This window comes from Rana temporaria, chromosome 4 (genome assembly GCF_905171775.1).
Source record: "Rana temporaria chromosome 4, aRanTem1.1, whole genome shotgun sequence".
Taxonomy (NCBI): Eukaryota; Metazoa; Chordata; class Amphibia; order Anura; family Ranidae; genus Rana; species Rana temporaria.
In genome coordinates this window covers 29,906,389-29,920,067 of record NC_053492.1, presented here as the reverse complement: position 1 = coordinate 29,920,067, position 13,679 = coordinate 29,906,389, and the positions used below count along the sequence as shown (strand labels likewise).

Here is a 13,679-nt window from a genome sequence, read left to right as displayed (position 1 = left end):
CCTGTGTCAATAATTGTTTTTGCTGTTTGGGTCGCAGAGAAGTGTTACGCTTGGAAGCAGAACTGTTTCCTTATTATCACACCTGAATCTGCTATTTTTCTTCTTCTACAAGTTTACTGTTTTTACCCGGCTGGGTAATAAAGAGCACAGCAAAGAGCACCTGTCATGGACATTTCTTTTACTTCTACTATACAATACGCATCATTCACCCCTAGGAATTTCGGAGGAGCCATGAGGTAATATGTCGCCCAAAAATCCAGCAGCTTCTCCGGGGGTAATAGTACACATGGGGGCTTGTCCGGGATTGGCTCTTACCTCAAAATACCCAAATTCAGAAGTTTAATGTACAATTGATTCAAGGAATTGTCGGGTGTTAAAATGGGCCTGGTGAGGAAGGAAGTAACGTCGCCATTGAAGCTGGACGCACGTGCGGCGAAGCCATTTGCGTCTGCCACATGTGAAGAAAAGAACTCAGGTGGGAAGAGTCACCCACCCCTGCGTGAGACGCAGGCTGAGTTTGACGCCAAAGGACAGAGTGATTGCCCGCCCACGAGAGAAGGTCGTGCGAACATGTCTGTGCCATCAACGCCATTTGGAAAGCTGCGACCCCCGATGTCTGTGCCGGGAGTCAACGCGATGTCTGCTGCTGCTGGAATTCCCCTGACAGATACCAGAATTCGAATGCGGACCCAGGGGAAGTTCGTCCTGTTTTCCAGCGGCAGCGTGGAGGCCCTCGGACTGTCCTGCCCCCGATGTTCGGAGCTGGTCGTCCGCCCTTTGCCAGATGCAAGAGATGCCGGAGTTACCTATTCCAAGTGGAACCACGACTGAGTCTCCTGGGAGTACAAGGTGGACTGGATCACTGGGACTGTGACCGCGGAGGAGGAGGCCCCGTGGCCGGAACCCTCCCAAACTACAGTAGTTGCTGATCCGGAGGTGGTGACTGTCTCATCCATGCTTACCCTGCCATCGGCTGCTACCACAACCATATCACCGGAGGTAGGCGATGTGGATGAAAAACAGTGCGTGCCTAGTGTGGAAGCGGATGCCGTACCAGGGGCAACACCAACTAATGTGGTCTCTGTGTGGCACGCTATCGCTAAGATGGGCCCCGCTCAGGCTTCCCACGGCTGTGGTCGAGGCCTGCCTGTGAGTAAGAGTGATACAGCCAATGTTTTTGCTGGAGGGAGTACATGCCTGCCCACAGAGGAATGTAATACATTGGACTTGGACTCTTTGTCTGATGATGGGGATTCTAAATGGTTTGAACCAGAGTTTTCCGAGTCACAGTGGGGTAAAAGCTCCCGAGCCAACAGGTCCCATAGCTGCAAGAAGTGCTCCGGCCATGCCGCACCACTTGCAGGGCTTCCCCAGTTAACATAGGAAGTTGGAGTGTCAAGCACCAGTGTCGCTAACCCTATACCTGCTCTTCTACCTGTATTGAAGAGAGCTTCTGATGCTATCGTAATACAAGGCCGTGGAGACCCCCCGTGCCTTGCCAAAACTGGCCCGCCTACAGCGCATTTTTATGAGAAAGGTGACCACAGATTATGGGTGGGAATATCCTTATGTGCCACCAGCCCTCATGTCCGTGATTGAGCAAAAGAGAGAGGACTGGTACAAGGATGCCATTTGGGAACGTTTAAATGTGCCAAAGGCTGACCGCAATATGGAGTATGCATTCATCTGTGTTGGTCATCGGTTCGAATATTGCTTGAGAGATTGGAGCCCTGGCCGGTAAATTTTCAGCGATAGAGTGGTTCTTAAATGTCCCGGGAAAGTGAATCAGGTTTTCTGTGTTACCACTACAAACCACCGAGGGGACATTGTCACTCTGCCGGATTCAAGGTTCTATAAGTAGGCCTCATGCCTGCATTGTCATCTTTATTTTTCGCTTTAACCTCCCTGGCGGTATGATTCTTTCAGAAAAAACATGCTGAAAGCGGTACCATTATTTGCAAGGAAATTTGGCGTTTTATATTGTAGGCCTGTAATTTTTAGAAATAACTCACTTAAATCTGACCAAACAAGATTCTAATAGGCATCCCGGGTATGACATTTTTTTAAAAACAAAATTATAAATTATAATATAATAAATAACTATAAATAATTATAACAAATAATAATATAATTATAATAAAAATTATTCAATAATGTAATCAAATCAAAATCACTGAAATTTGCTCAGTTGCAGAATTGTTGCTGTCATTATTTTTTTTTTTATGACAAATTTCCCCACAAATCGCTATCGCACAATTCTGCAAGTGATTATAATTTATTATCGCTGTTTTCTAGCTGATCTAAAACTATTTTTGACATAAAGGGACACTTTTGGTTGCTATGGACAATCTACAGTTTGCAGGGAGAAAAAAAGGTTTTTATTATATAAAATGACATGCATGACACAGGGCAGACCACTAGGGACAAGGGGGGTGTGTTTTTTCACACACAGTACTGTAATCTATAAGATTACAGTATACTGTATGTAATGTGTTTGTTTACCTTTTTAAATTTGGCGCCGTTCTCCGTCCCCGTGCGTCGTAACGTCGCAGGGAACGGAGATCGGCGGCACAGGAGGACGCTGTGTGAATCGAGCGAGGTCCCGCTCGCTCACACAGCGCGGTGGCATCGCTGGATCCAGGGACAAGGTAAGTAAAACTCCCTGTACATCCAGCGAGGCAAGCCCGAGTCTGACTCGGGGTTACCGATCCTAGCCCAAAAATCTCACCCCGAGTCAGACTCGGGAACACCGCCCAGGAGGTTAAAGAAGTTACGGACAAGAACTGTTGCCCCTTTCCAGTTTTTGTTTTCATTCCACCGGATCCACACTTCGTTGTTTGGGCAGAACTTCGGTGGGTTTGATAAGTTAGTAAGGATAGGATCTTGCCGGCTTCTTCACAGCACCAGGAAAAAGAAAGGAGGAGAAGAAACAGTTTTTTATATCTCCCTTTTTCTGCTGATTGATCTAAGTGAGCAATGGACTGCCTTATCCTGGTAGTACCAGTGCGCTGACCACTGGGGGCAGTGTTCTGCAACTTCTACCAGACACTATTTATTGAGACACTTCTATTGAGACACTAAGGACAGTGTCTATTCAGGTAGGGGGAGTGTGTAAAGCCTGTGTACTTTATGGTACCAGTGCAAGTTAAATTTGAGAGTAGATCAGAGTATAGTTAAACTCTGATCCAGATTTGTTATGTGCAAAACAGGGTCTCTGTCTCAGCTTGGCTGTGCTGTGGACTATGCTGTTGCGCTGGGGTGTTCTTCCAGCCCCGGTGCTGCAGGTGGCAGCAGTGGAGTCAAGGTTTGGGTGCTCTTTCCCAGCAGCCAATCAGGAGGGTTTGTCCTCGCTGTGCATGCTGGGGAGGGGTATTTATGAGGCAGACGCCATTGGTTCTGGGTCTTCTTCGTCCAGTGTGGCACCCACCTTTAGGGTGACCACATCACGGCACCCCAGCATTACGGCCTACCTGGCCGGGGGGCGTGCGTGCCACGCGGTGTTCCTGGTTCCGGGACCATGCTGGCCCGGAGCATCTGAACAGTGACGGGGACCCAGTGAGTGACTTGGTTCCCACCTTTGAGGATCTCAAGCTGTACTGCTGTTTGGTGAGGAGTCAGTCTGAGGAGCATCATTGAGAGGCTGGTGATCCAAAAGGGCCTGGACAAACCACCGGGGATCAAGGTAGCTGCACACTGAGGAATTGATCACCTGTCAGTCGGCACCTGGGCGACAAGTTGAAGGAGATCCAGGCGTAACCTTTACAAGGAGGGATATCTACAAGAATTCAATCCAGAGAAGGGCCTGTGGCAGAGGTGTCTTTCTGAGGCTCACAGAGGGAGGTATGTGGCAGAGACTATTTCCTCAAGTTCAAGTTTATTAAGGAGTGTCTGTGGCAGAGACTTTTATCCTACAATTGTCCGAGTGATACTCCGGCTGCCAGGTCAGTGAGAGAGACCTGTCCGGGTACACTAGACCCACTCCGCCGGGAGTGGCGCAGAGAAGTGTTACGCTTGGAAGCAGGACTGTTTCCTTATTATCACGCCTGAATCTGCTATTCTTCCTTCTTCTACAACTTTACTTTCCTCACCATAAGTTTACTGTTTTTACCCGGCTGGGTAATAAAGAGCACAACAAAGAGCACCTGTCATGGAAATTCCTTTACTTCTACTATATGCAATACGCATCATTCACCCCTAGGAATTTCGGAGGAGCCATGAGGTTATATGTCGCCCAAAAACCCAGCAGCTCCTTCGGGTGTAATGGTACATTCATTTAACAAAGGATTACAAAACACAGTACATTATCATAAAATACATCCTAAAGTACAAAAGACATTGAGATCTCAGACACGATATAACATAAATACAATGGGCTAGATTCACGTACCTCGGCGCATCTTTACGCGGGCGTAGCGCATCGAAGATACACTACGCTTGCGAAACTTCGAGAGGCAAACAGCATATTCAGAAAGCAAATGCGTGCTGCGATGCGCCGGCGTAACTTAAATTAGACGGCGTAAGCCGACGTAATTCGAAGTGGGAAGGAAGTGGGCGTGATCCATTTAAATGAATCGTGACCCCATGCAAATGAAGGGCCTTACGAATGGCGCATGCGCCGTCACGTGATTGCATGTCCCGCGTCCCACTGCACATGCGCACAACTCCGCCTATCGTATCCCCCGAGATAAGCCGGCCCACCGTTTACGCCCCAGGGTATAAATACGCCCTGACATGCCCCCGTCAAGCGCAAAAGTACACCAGCAGTTTTGTTTGGTTTGGTGTGAGTACTTTTGTCTTGTAATTTTCGAAAAACATGTCTGAAGCAGTGCCTAAGGAAAAGAGGCTTAAGAATTTTACTAAGGAGGAGAAGGTGATCATAATTGATGCCATGGCAAGGCACAACAAGTACCTCCACGGATCGGAGAGTGGCACGACCAGCAAGGTCCGTAAGGAGGAGATCTTGTCAGAGATTGCAGCGCAGGTCAGTGCCCTTGGCCATGCGGAACGGACCCCAGACAAGATCGCCAAGAAAATAAATGACCTGCGGCGTCTCGTGAAGGAAAAGGTGGCCAAGATGAACAGGCGCAGAAGGGGCACCGGAGGTGGACCAGCCCTGAATATTACACTGACACCTGATGAGCAGGTCATAGCCAGGTGCTTGGAGAGGGAGCAGGTGGAGGGCCTGGAGAGATTTGAGTCTGTTGATCAGCCCTTGAGGACAGGTCAGTGTGTTTTATCTCTTATCTGGTGTGTAGCATGTGTGTGTGGGGAAGGGAACATGTGACAAGTGTGTGAGTCCACCAACATGTGAATGTTTTGTGTCATCCACAGATGTGCAGGATGAAGCGGGCCCATCCTCGGCTGCTGGGCAACCAACCACATCCCATGATGCCAGTGTCCATACCTCTCCTTTAGAGGAAGTAGAGGAGGAGCACGGGGACCTTGAGGATGGAATTTACCTGGGGGATGAGACCACCATCCCAGGACCCTCCCATACCTCCACCTCCATAGGGGATAGCCCCCCAAGGGCCTCCAACTTCAGGGGAAGCCCCCAAGGGCCTCCACCATTTTGGGAAGCCCCTCCTCCTCCTCCATAAGGGAAGTACCCTCAAGGGCATCCCCATACAGTCGTCCCCAAGCCACACCTGCACCCAGGAAGGCTATTAGCAAGACAAGGGGTGATCCAGACACCTTAGAAGTCACTTTATCGAGGGACCAGGCCAGGCAGACCCACCATGTTGGTTGTGTGGCGTCTGACATGCACCGGGTGGCAGACAGCCTGGCCTCCTTGCAGCAGACCCAGGCTGCTTACACTGCCACCATCATAGAAAGTGTGCAGGAGGTCAGTGTAAACAGCACTGCATTAGTGACCTGCGTGAGTGACCTGGAGGCCACAAATTCAGGCCTTGTGGCAGAAGTGAGGAGCCTGGCAGTGGCCATACAGGCCAATACAGCAGCCATTGAGGCGGTGGGGGCTCAAACAAATGCGGTCCTCACACGCATAGCCGTGGCTTTGGAGGGAATCCAGGCAGGCAGGGAGAGACCGGGGGATGATCCTCCTCCCAATGATACACCCCCCCCCCACCCGCGGCTGCCACCAGGCAACAGAGGGTCAGGAGCCTTGGCACTAGGCATAGTCCACGTCAGGCCAAATGAGTGCCAGTTATATTATTTTATTATTATACTCGATATGAGTGTTATTTATTTTATATTATACTCGATATGAGTGTTATTTATTTTATATTATACTCGATATGAGTGTTATTTTGTTATTATTATACTCGATATGAGTGTTATTTTGTTTATATTATACTCAATATTTTTTATTTTATTTTTTCGGAAAAATAATATACAGCAACATAATTGGAGCCTTGAAGTGGCGTTGCTGCTCCCTAGTACCGTGCGGTGTACTACGGTCTAATCCAATTTAATGGGGTTGTGGGGTGTGTGTGCTAGGGACCACAGTGGTGTGCATGCGTGCATTCTCATTGTGCCATGATTAATGTGTGTGTTTAACGTGAAAATAAGCCAACCACGAGGCATCTCCTGACTGCTCTTCCCTCAGCAGACGGGGTAGCCTCGGTTAGGGGGGGATTGTGTGGTTCAGGGGTCAGGTCATCTCGTAGGTCAATCTGCAGGCCCCTTCTCATGGCGAAGTTGTGCAGAATGCAACATGCACCGATGATCTGGCACACAAAGTTTGGAGAATACAACAGGGTACCCCCAGACGTGTCCAGGCATCGGAAACGGGACTTCAGGAGGCCAAAGGTGCGTTCCACCACTGCACGGGTAAGTGTGTGTGCTTCATTGTATCTTCTCTCTCCTGGGGTTTCAGGATTCCGGTATGGAGTCATGAGATGGGGTCCAAGTGCATATGCAGAGTCACCTGGAAGGGAAAAGACAGGAGGATGTTAGTCATGCATGTGCTCTTCGTGATGTCTGCATCATGGGGGGGGACAGTCATGCCTGACACCCATGTCATTTACCAACCAGCCAGCTGTCCCCATACACGTTCTGTTCGAATTCTCTTGGAATGTCACTTTGGCGGTATATGAAGCTGTCATGGCTGGACCCTGGGTGTTTGGCACGGATGTGCCATATGAGGCATTGGGCATCGGCTATCACCTGTACATTGATTGAATGCCAATGCTTCCGATTGCAGTACATGTGCTCTGTCTCATGGGGGGGCTGTAGTGCCACATGTGTGCAATCAATGGCCCCCACGGTGCGTGGGAATCTGGCAATTTTGTAGAAATCTGCCCTTGCCTTAATCCTCTGATGCTCCTGGGTGGGTCTGAAGATGTGGTGGGCCATGCGTCTGAGGATTGCGGGGACAACCTGGTGCACACATCTGCTCATGGTGGATTGTGACATCCCAGCCGCAGCTCCACTTGTTCTTTGAAAAGATCCACTGGCCAGGAAATGGAGTGTTGCCATGACCTTGACCAGTGGCTGCACTGCTTGTGCACGATGTGTCGTGCTGGTGATGTCATCCTGCAGGGTTCTGGCTATTTCCAGGATGGCATCAGTGTCAAATCTGAACATGCGATACACCTCCGATTCCACGAGGCCAAAGAGGTCCAGGCGCGTTCGGTATATCCTCTCCCGTGCCCTCCTCCTCCTCATACGTGCCCGTAGACGCAGTAGTGCTATGACCACGGCTGCCCCTGGCATGTTGGCACACAGATGTGTTGTCCTGCAAGTATTGTTGCTCAGGTCATCTGTAACGCTGGTAGGTTAATCGGATTCTGTCTAAAAAAAATGCCCCTAGTATATCAATCGTGTCAGGATCTTTTATGGGTTAAATTAACGTGCTATATCAAGATGCCACTCAACTCCAATCAGAAAACAGGTCTAAAGACCCACTTTCTGATTGGCCACCAGGAGAATAAGTGTGACAATAGTGAATGAATATTCTCTATTGTCACACAACTGGGTGGGCTTGGGGTGCCGTGCTCTGTGCCCAGAGCCCACCGTTTTTTTGAAGCCTAAACAAAAAAACATTGGAAACCACAAGTCCAAATAGTTCATATATATACAACCTTAAAAGGGTTTTTAAGGTTGTATATACATGAACTATTTGGATTATTTATTTGTATTTTCTAATTGTATGTGTTCATATACTGTACTATATTTAACATTCACATATATGAATTTCATACTGAGTGTGATTCTATACCCTCTTTATGTCAATAAACTCATTAAGTCACTGTTAGGTAGATTCAGTAAGAGTTAGGCCGACTTATCAGTAGATAAGTTGACCTAACTCAGAATCTACGCCGACCTATGTTTAAGCGTATGCTCAAACAGAGATACGCTTAAACATATCTAAGATAGGACGGCTTGCGCCGTCCTATCTTAGATTGCAATATTTTGGATGGCCGCTAGGTGGCGCTTCCATTGCGGTCAGCGTAGAATATGTAAATGAGTTGATACGCCGATTCACGAACGTACGCCTGGCCGCCACAGTAGTTTTACGCCGTTTCCGCAACACATTACAGGCCTAAAGTTATTCCATCTATTAGGTGGAATAACAATGTTAAAGTATGGCCGCCGTTTCCGCCGCGAGATTCAAATCTTTTACGTCGTTTGCGTAAGTCGTCTGCGAATCGGGATTCGCGTCGCTTACGTCCACGTCGAAATCAATAGGCCCGTGCGGCGTACTTAACCGCAATGCACACTGGGAAATGTAGTCGCCCGGGGCATGCGCAGTGAAAAAAAAACGTCAAAAACGTGAGGTCAAGCCTCATTACCATCAAACACGCCCCCCTCCAAGTCATTTGAATGCGGCACCCTTACGCCCGCCCGCTTTAGGCTACGCCGCCGTATATTAGCAGGCAAGTACATTGAGAATCATGTACTTGCCTAGCTAACTTACGGCGGCGTAGTCTAAACAGGCTAAGCTACGCCGCCGCAAGTCTAAGCCTTCGTACCTGAATCTACCTATATGTATGTATTGCCTTGCTCAAACTTCCAATTTTTCTTCCCCTTACTCCTTTTTTGTAAACTCACAAAAGGCGGAAAATAAGGAATCATTTCCTGAAAAATAGATTACAGGGCCAATATGTAGTGGATATGCATGGACTGTTTTGGCAAATAAGGATTTTATTTAGTGTTATTCTAATTGTTTATGATACAGTAGTTTAGCAAGTTGCAGTTATGGTTTATATGTTCTTTAATTCTGATTTTTACAAACAATTAACAACAACTAATATGCAACAAGTTGGAATGAAGTATGCAAACAATATGGGCCAGATCCACAAAGGAGTTACGCTGGCGTATCTATTGATACGCTGCGTAACTTCTAGTTTGCCTGAAGCTGGGCTAGATACGCCTGAAGCTGGGCTAGATCCGACTGGCGTACATCTTAGTACGCCGTCGGATCTAAGGTGCATATTTACGCTGGCCGCTAGGTTGCGTTTCCGTCGATTTCTGCATTGAGTATGCAAATTAGCTAGATACGGCGATCCACGAACGTATGTCCGGCCGGCGCATTTTTTTACGTTGTTTCCGTAAGGCTTTTTTCGGCGTATAGTTACCCCTGCTATATGAGGCGTATCCTATGTAAAGTATGGACGTCGTTCCCGCGTCGAATTTTGAAAATTTTACGCTGTTTGCGTAAGTCGTTCGCGAATAGGGCTTTGCGTAGAATGACGTTCACGTCGTAAGCATTGGCTTGTTGCGGGTTAATTTCGAGCATGCGCACTGGGATACCCCCACGGACGGCGCATGCGCCGTTCAGAAAAAAACGTCATTTACGCCGGGTCAAGTAAAATTAAAGCGGAGTTCCGGCCACAATTTCACTTTTTAAATATAAATACCCCTGTAATACAAAAGCTTAATGTATTCTAGTAAAGTTAGTCTGTAAACTAAGGTCCGTTTTGTTAGGTTGTTACAGCATTTAGACACTTTATAAAATAGAAATTGACTAGGGCCATCTTAAGTGTGGGCATCATGAAGCCAGACTGTATGACTTCCTGGATTTCAGCCTTGCAGATCTCGCACATGCTCAGTGCTGCACAAGCAGTGTAATAGGTTTCAGATCTGGTTTCAGCACCTGTACTGTCCAAGTCACATGATTCTTCGAGACTGGGGAGTGCACAGACTCCTGGAAAGTTACACCCACTACATTCCCAGGAGTCTGTGCGGTGTAGGTTAGGAAGCTTAAGCACCTAGGTGCAGGAAGAGGGAAGATTAAATATTCTGCCTAGCAACAACACTTTGAAGGCATCTAAAAAAAAAAATAATAATTCTTAAAGGACTAATGACATTTTTTTAAAACTACTGATGTAATGTTATATTTATGGGTGGAACTCCACTTTAACATAAAACACGCCTATATCTTTAACATTTGAATTCCGCGCCCTTACGCTATACGGTTACATTTAATGAAGGTACAACATTTAGCAACATATTGCTACACTTAGAGGTGCCTCTCTTCTCCCTTATACTCTGTGGCTCCTGCTGGATTTTGCTTCCACTCCCCTTGTGGAGGCTTCCATTTGTGGACGGACATTTTATGGTTACACAACCTTGCATCGTCATTGCTATAATCTTTTTATATGGACTATAAACGGAAGGACTTATGAATCAATGGTTGCGGAACGAATCATCCGAGTTTCCATTATTTCTTATGGGGAAATTTGCTTTGATCTACAAGTGCTTTAGATTACACGCATGTTTCCGGAACGTATTATGCTCTCAATCCAAGGTTTTACTGTAGTACCTAACCTTAATGCCTAAATACAGGTACTCTTTACAGCAATTTGCAGAAACTACACCTGATACAGCCACCATTAAAGTGGTTGTAAACCTATTTACACCACTTGTATCTACAGTTAAACCTATAATAAGGCTTACCTGTAGGTACTGTGAATATCTCCTAAACCTGTACGGTTTAGGAGATATTTACTATATACACTTGCGCCAATGTCATTGACGTATGCACACTGAAGAAACGGCTCGCTCCTGCTGTTTCCACAACCGGCACCTCCCAGAGCCCGCAAACCCAGAAATAACTCCGGGAGACATGTTGCCGGTCACAGCGGTGTGCAGGGACCGCTGCAACAGCTTTGATCTAAGGTAAGTATTTCATAATGAGCTAGTATGCGATGCATACTAGCTCATTATGCCTTTGTCTTACAGGGTTTTTTGTTTTGTTTTGTTTTTCAGGTTTACAACCACTTTAAATAGTGATCCATAACTAATCTATGCATTCTGGGCCATATTCTTAAACAAGTTACGCCGGTGTATCTACTGATTAGAAATTCCTGCCGGTGTATCATTGTTTTGTATTCACAAAACAATATACGCCGGATTTAGGCTAGGATCCGACTAGTGTAAGACACTTACACTGTCGGATCCTAAATGTAATTACTCCACCGGCCGCTAGGTGGCGTTTACGTTCAGGTCTCATTTGTTTATGCAAATGACCCTTATACGCAGATTCCCGAACTAATTTGCGTCGCGTAACCGTTGCTTACGTCGTTTGCGTAGGCGTAAGGTTACCCCTGCTATATGAGGGGTAACCTTACGCCAGTCCCACGTAGGCCATGTTAAGTATGGCGTCGGGTCCACGTCGTGTTTTCCCGTCGGGGACGTCGTTTTACTAAGTCGTTCTTGAATACGACTTTACATCAATGACGCACACGTCGGCGTCATTGACGTTTTACGCCGAGAACTGGAGCATGTGCACTGGGCTATTTTAAGCCCGGCGCATGCGCAGTTTGTTCGAATCGGGGGCGCGCTTAATTTAAATAGAAGCCGCCCCCTTGGATTTACGCGGGGATACGCCGGGCTAATTACACTACGCCGCCCCTAACTAAGGAGCAAGTGTTTGGGGAATACAGCACTTGCTCCTGTAGGTTGGGGCGGCGGAGTGTAAATGGCTTACGCGCCGCCCGCCTACTTTCTACAAGAATACGACCCTCTATAATTAAGCCACATACCTGAAGAGTAATGGAACAGCAGTAGCACAATGCTTGCAGATGTTTATCTTCTGAATCCTGGAGATTCCTTTTTCCTTCTGGATGAATGTTGCTTGGAGTTAGCTCCTTTTTATATGAGTTTTTGATGTTTATCTTCAAGAGCAGTTGGATGGTGAAGTTACATTCTGTTTTTCCAGAAAAGTTCATATAAAGAATAACTCAAATAACTGAGAGTTTCACAATTTACCATGGTACTTGAGCAATAACAAATATTAAATTTTGTGTTTGGAGGTTCTCCTCAAATGCAAATAGTAGTAAAAGAGATTACATTTTTTACAACAAATTTGTATAATAACTAGGAGTGCGACTTTTCTCAAGAAAGTGATTCATAGATGAGATTAATATTTTTCAAATACCTTTCCATTAAAACGAGGTGTTACATTTCTCAAGAAAGTGATTCATAGATGAGATTAATATTTTTCAAATACATTTCCATTAAAACGAGGTGTGTTACTTTTCTCAAGAAAGCAGTATAGTTTATAGACCAGGAAAATAATGATCAGTGCCAACAGGATACATGATACAAAGCAGGTATGCATAAATTGGGGTATTGACCAAAAGTCAATATTATAGTTGGTCCTCAGAGATCAGATCAGATGTCCAAAAAGTCAACTGAATTAAAGAAAGTCCATCAGCTGCTGGAGAAATATGCCCCAGCCAAATAATACCATACAAAAAGGTCCAACACTTCTATATTCTATAACAGAGCAAGCTTCTGTTGTTGACCCTTGTAGTAATTGTAGACTCTCTCTGGACTATATTATCCAACATGAGTAAAGCACTGTACACACGATCGGTTTGTCCGATGAAAACAGACTGATGGACTGTTTTCATCGGTCAAACTTATCGTGTGTGGGCCCCATCGGTTTGTTTTCCATCGGTTAAAAAAAATAGACCATGTTTAAAAATTTTCTACCATGTTTAAAAATTTTCCTATGGATAAAAAAAACAATAGAAAAAAAACGATCGTCTGTGTGGAAGTCCATCGGACAAAAATCCATGCATGCTCAGAATCAAGTCGATGCATGCTCGGAAGCATTGAACTTCATTTTTCTCAGCACGTTGTAGTGTTTTACGTCACCGAGTTTGGACACGGTTGGATTTTTGACCGATGGTGTGTAGGCAAGACTGATGAAAGTCAGCTTCATAGGATATCCGATGAAAAAATCCATCGGATTAGATTCCATCAGATATCCGATTGTGTATACAGTGCTTAAGGGTCAAATAAAGCTCATATTCCAAAGCAAATGTGTAGTGTCTTCTATCTTCTCAAGTGTTCTCCTTCAAAGCTCCAACATAGTGTTCCAAAAACAAAAAATAGCTATATATACGCCGACCTAACTCGGAATCTACGCCGATGCAAATTTAAGCGTATTCTGGAAACCAGATACGCTTAAATTAGGCTCAGATACGAGCGGCGTAAGTGTCTTACACCGTCGTATCCTAAAGTGTAATTTTTAGGCTGACCGCTAGGTGGCGCTTCCATTGCGGTCGGCCTAGAACAGGGGTGGCCAACCAGTGGCCCGGGGGGCACATGTGGCCTGCGGAGCCCTCTGATGTGGCCTGCGACCTCCTGCTCTGGACAGGTGGGTTGGCAAGCCCAGATCGCAGGTTGCCGACCCGCCATACCACAGCATCAGTGTTGTGAATGAAGCTGGTGGTAGAGGAAGAACGCAGCTGCGGAGCAGAGCT

The 13,679-nt window shown here is 46.4% G+C and overlaps 1 protein-coding gene across 1 annotated transcript in view; it reads right to left on the bottom strand.

Annotated features, from left to right (window-relative positions):
* Nucleotides 1–12,166, bottom strand: part of LOC120936074 (fucolectin-like) — a 58,819-nt gene extending 46,653 nt beyond the window's left edge. Inside the window, exon 1 of the mRNA XM_040348178.1 lies at nt 11,949–12,166. The gene's annotated coding sequence lies outside the window, so the exon portion shown is untranslated. The remainder of the gene's footprint in view (nt 1–11,948) is intronic.
* Nucleotides 12,167–13,679: the final 1,513 nt, after the last annotated feature.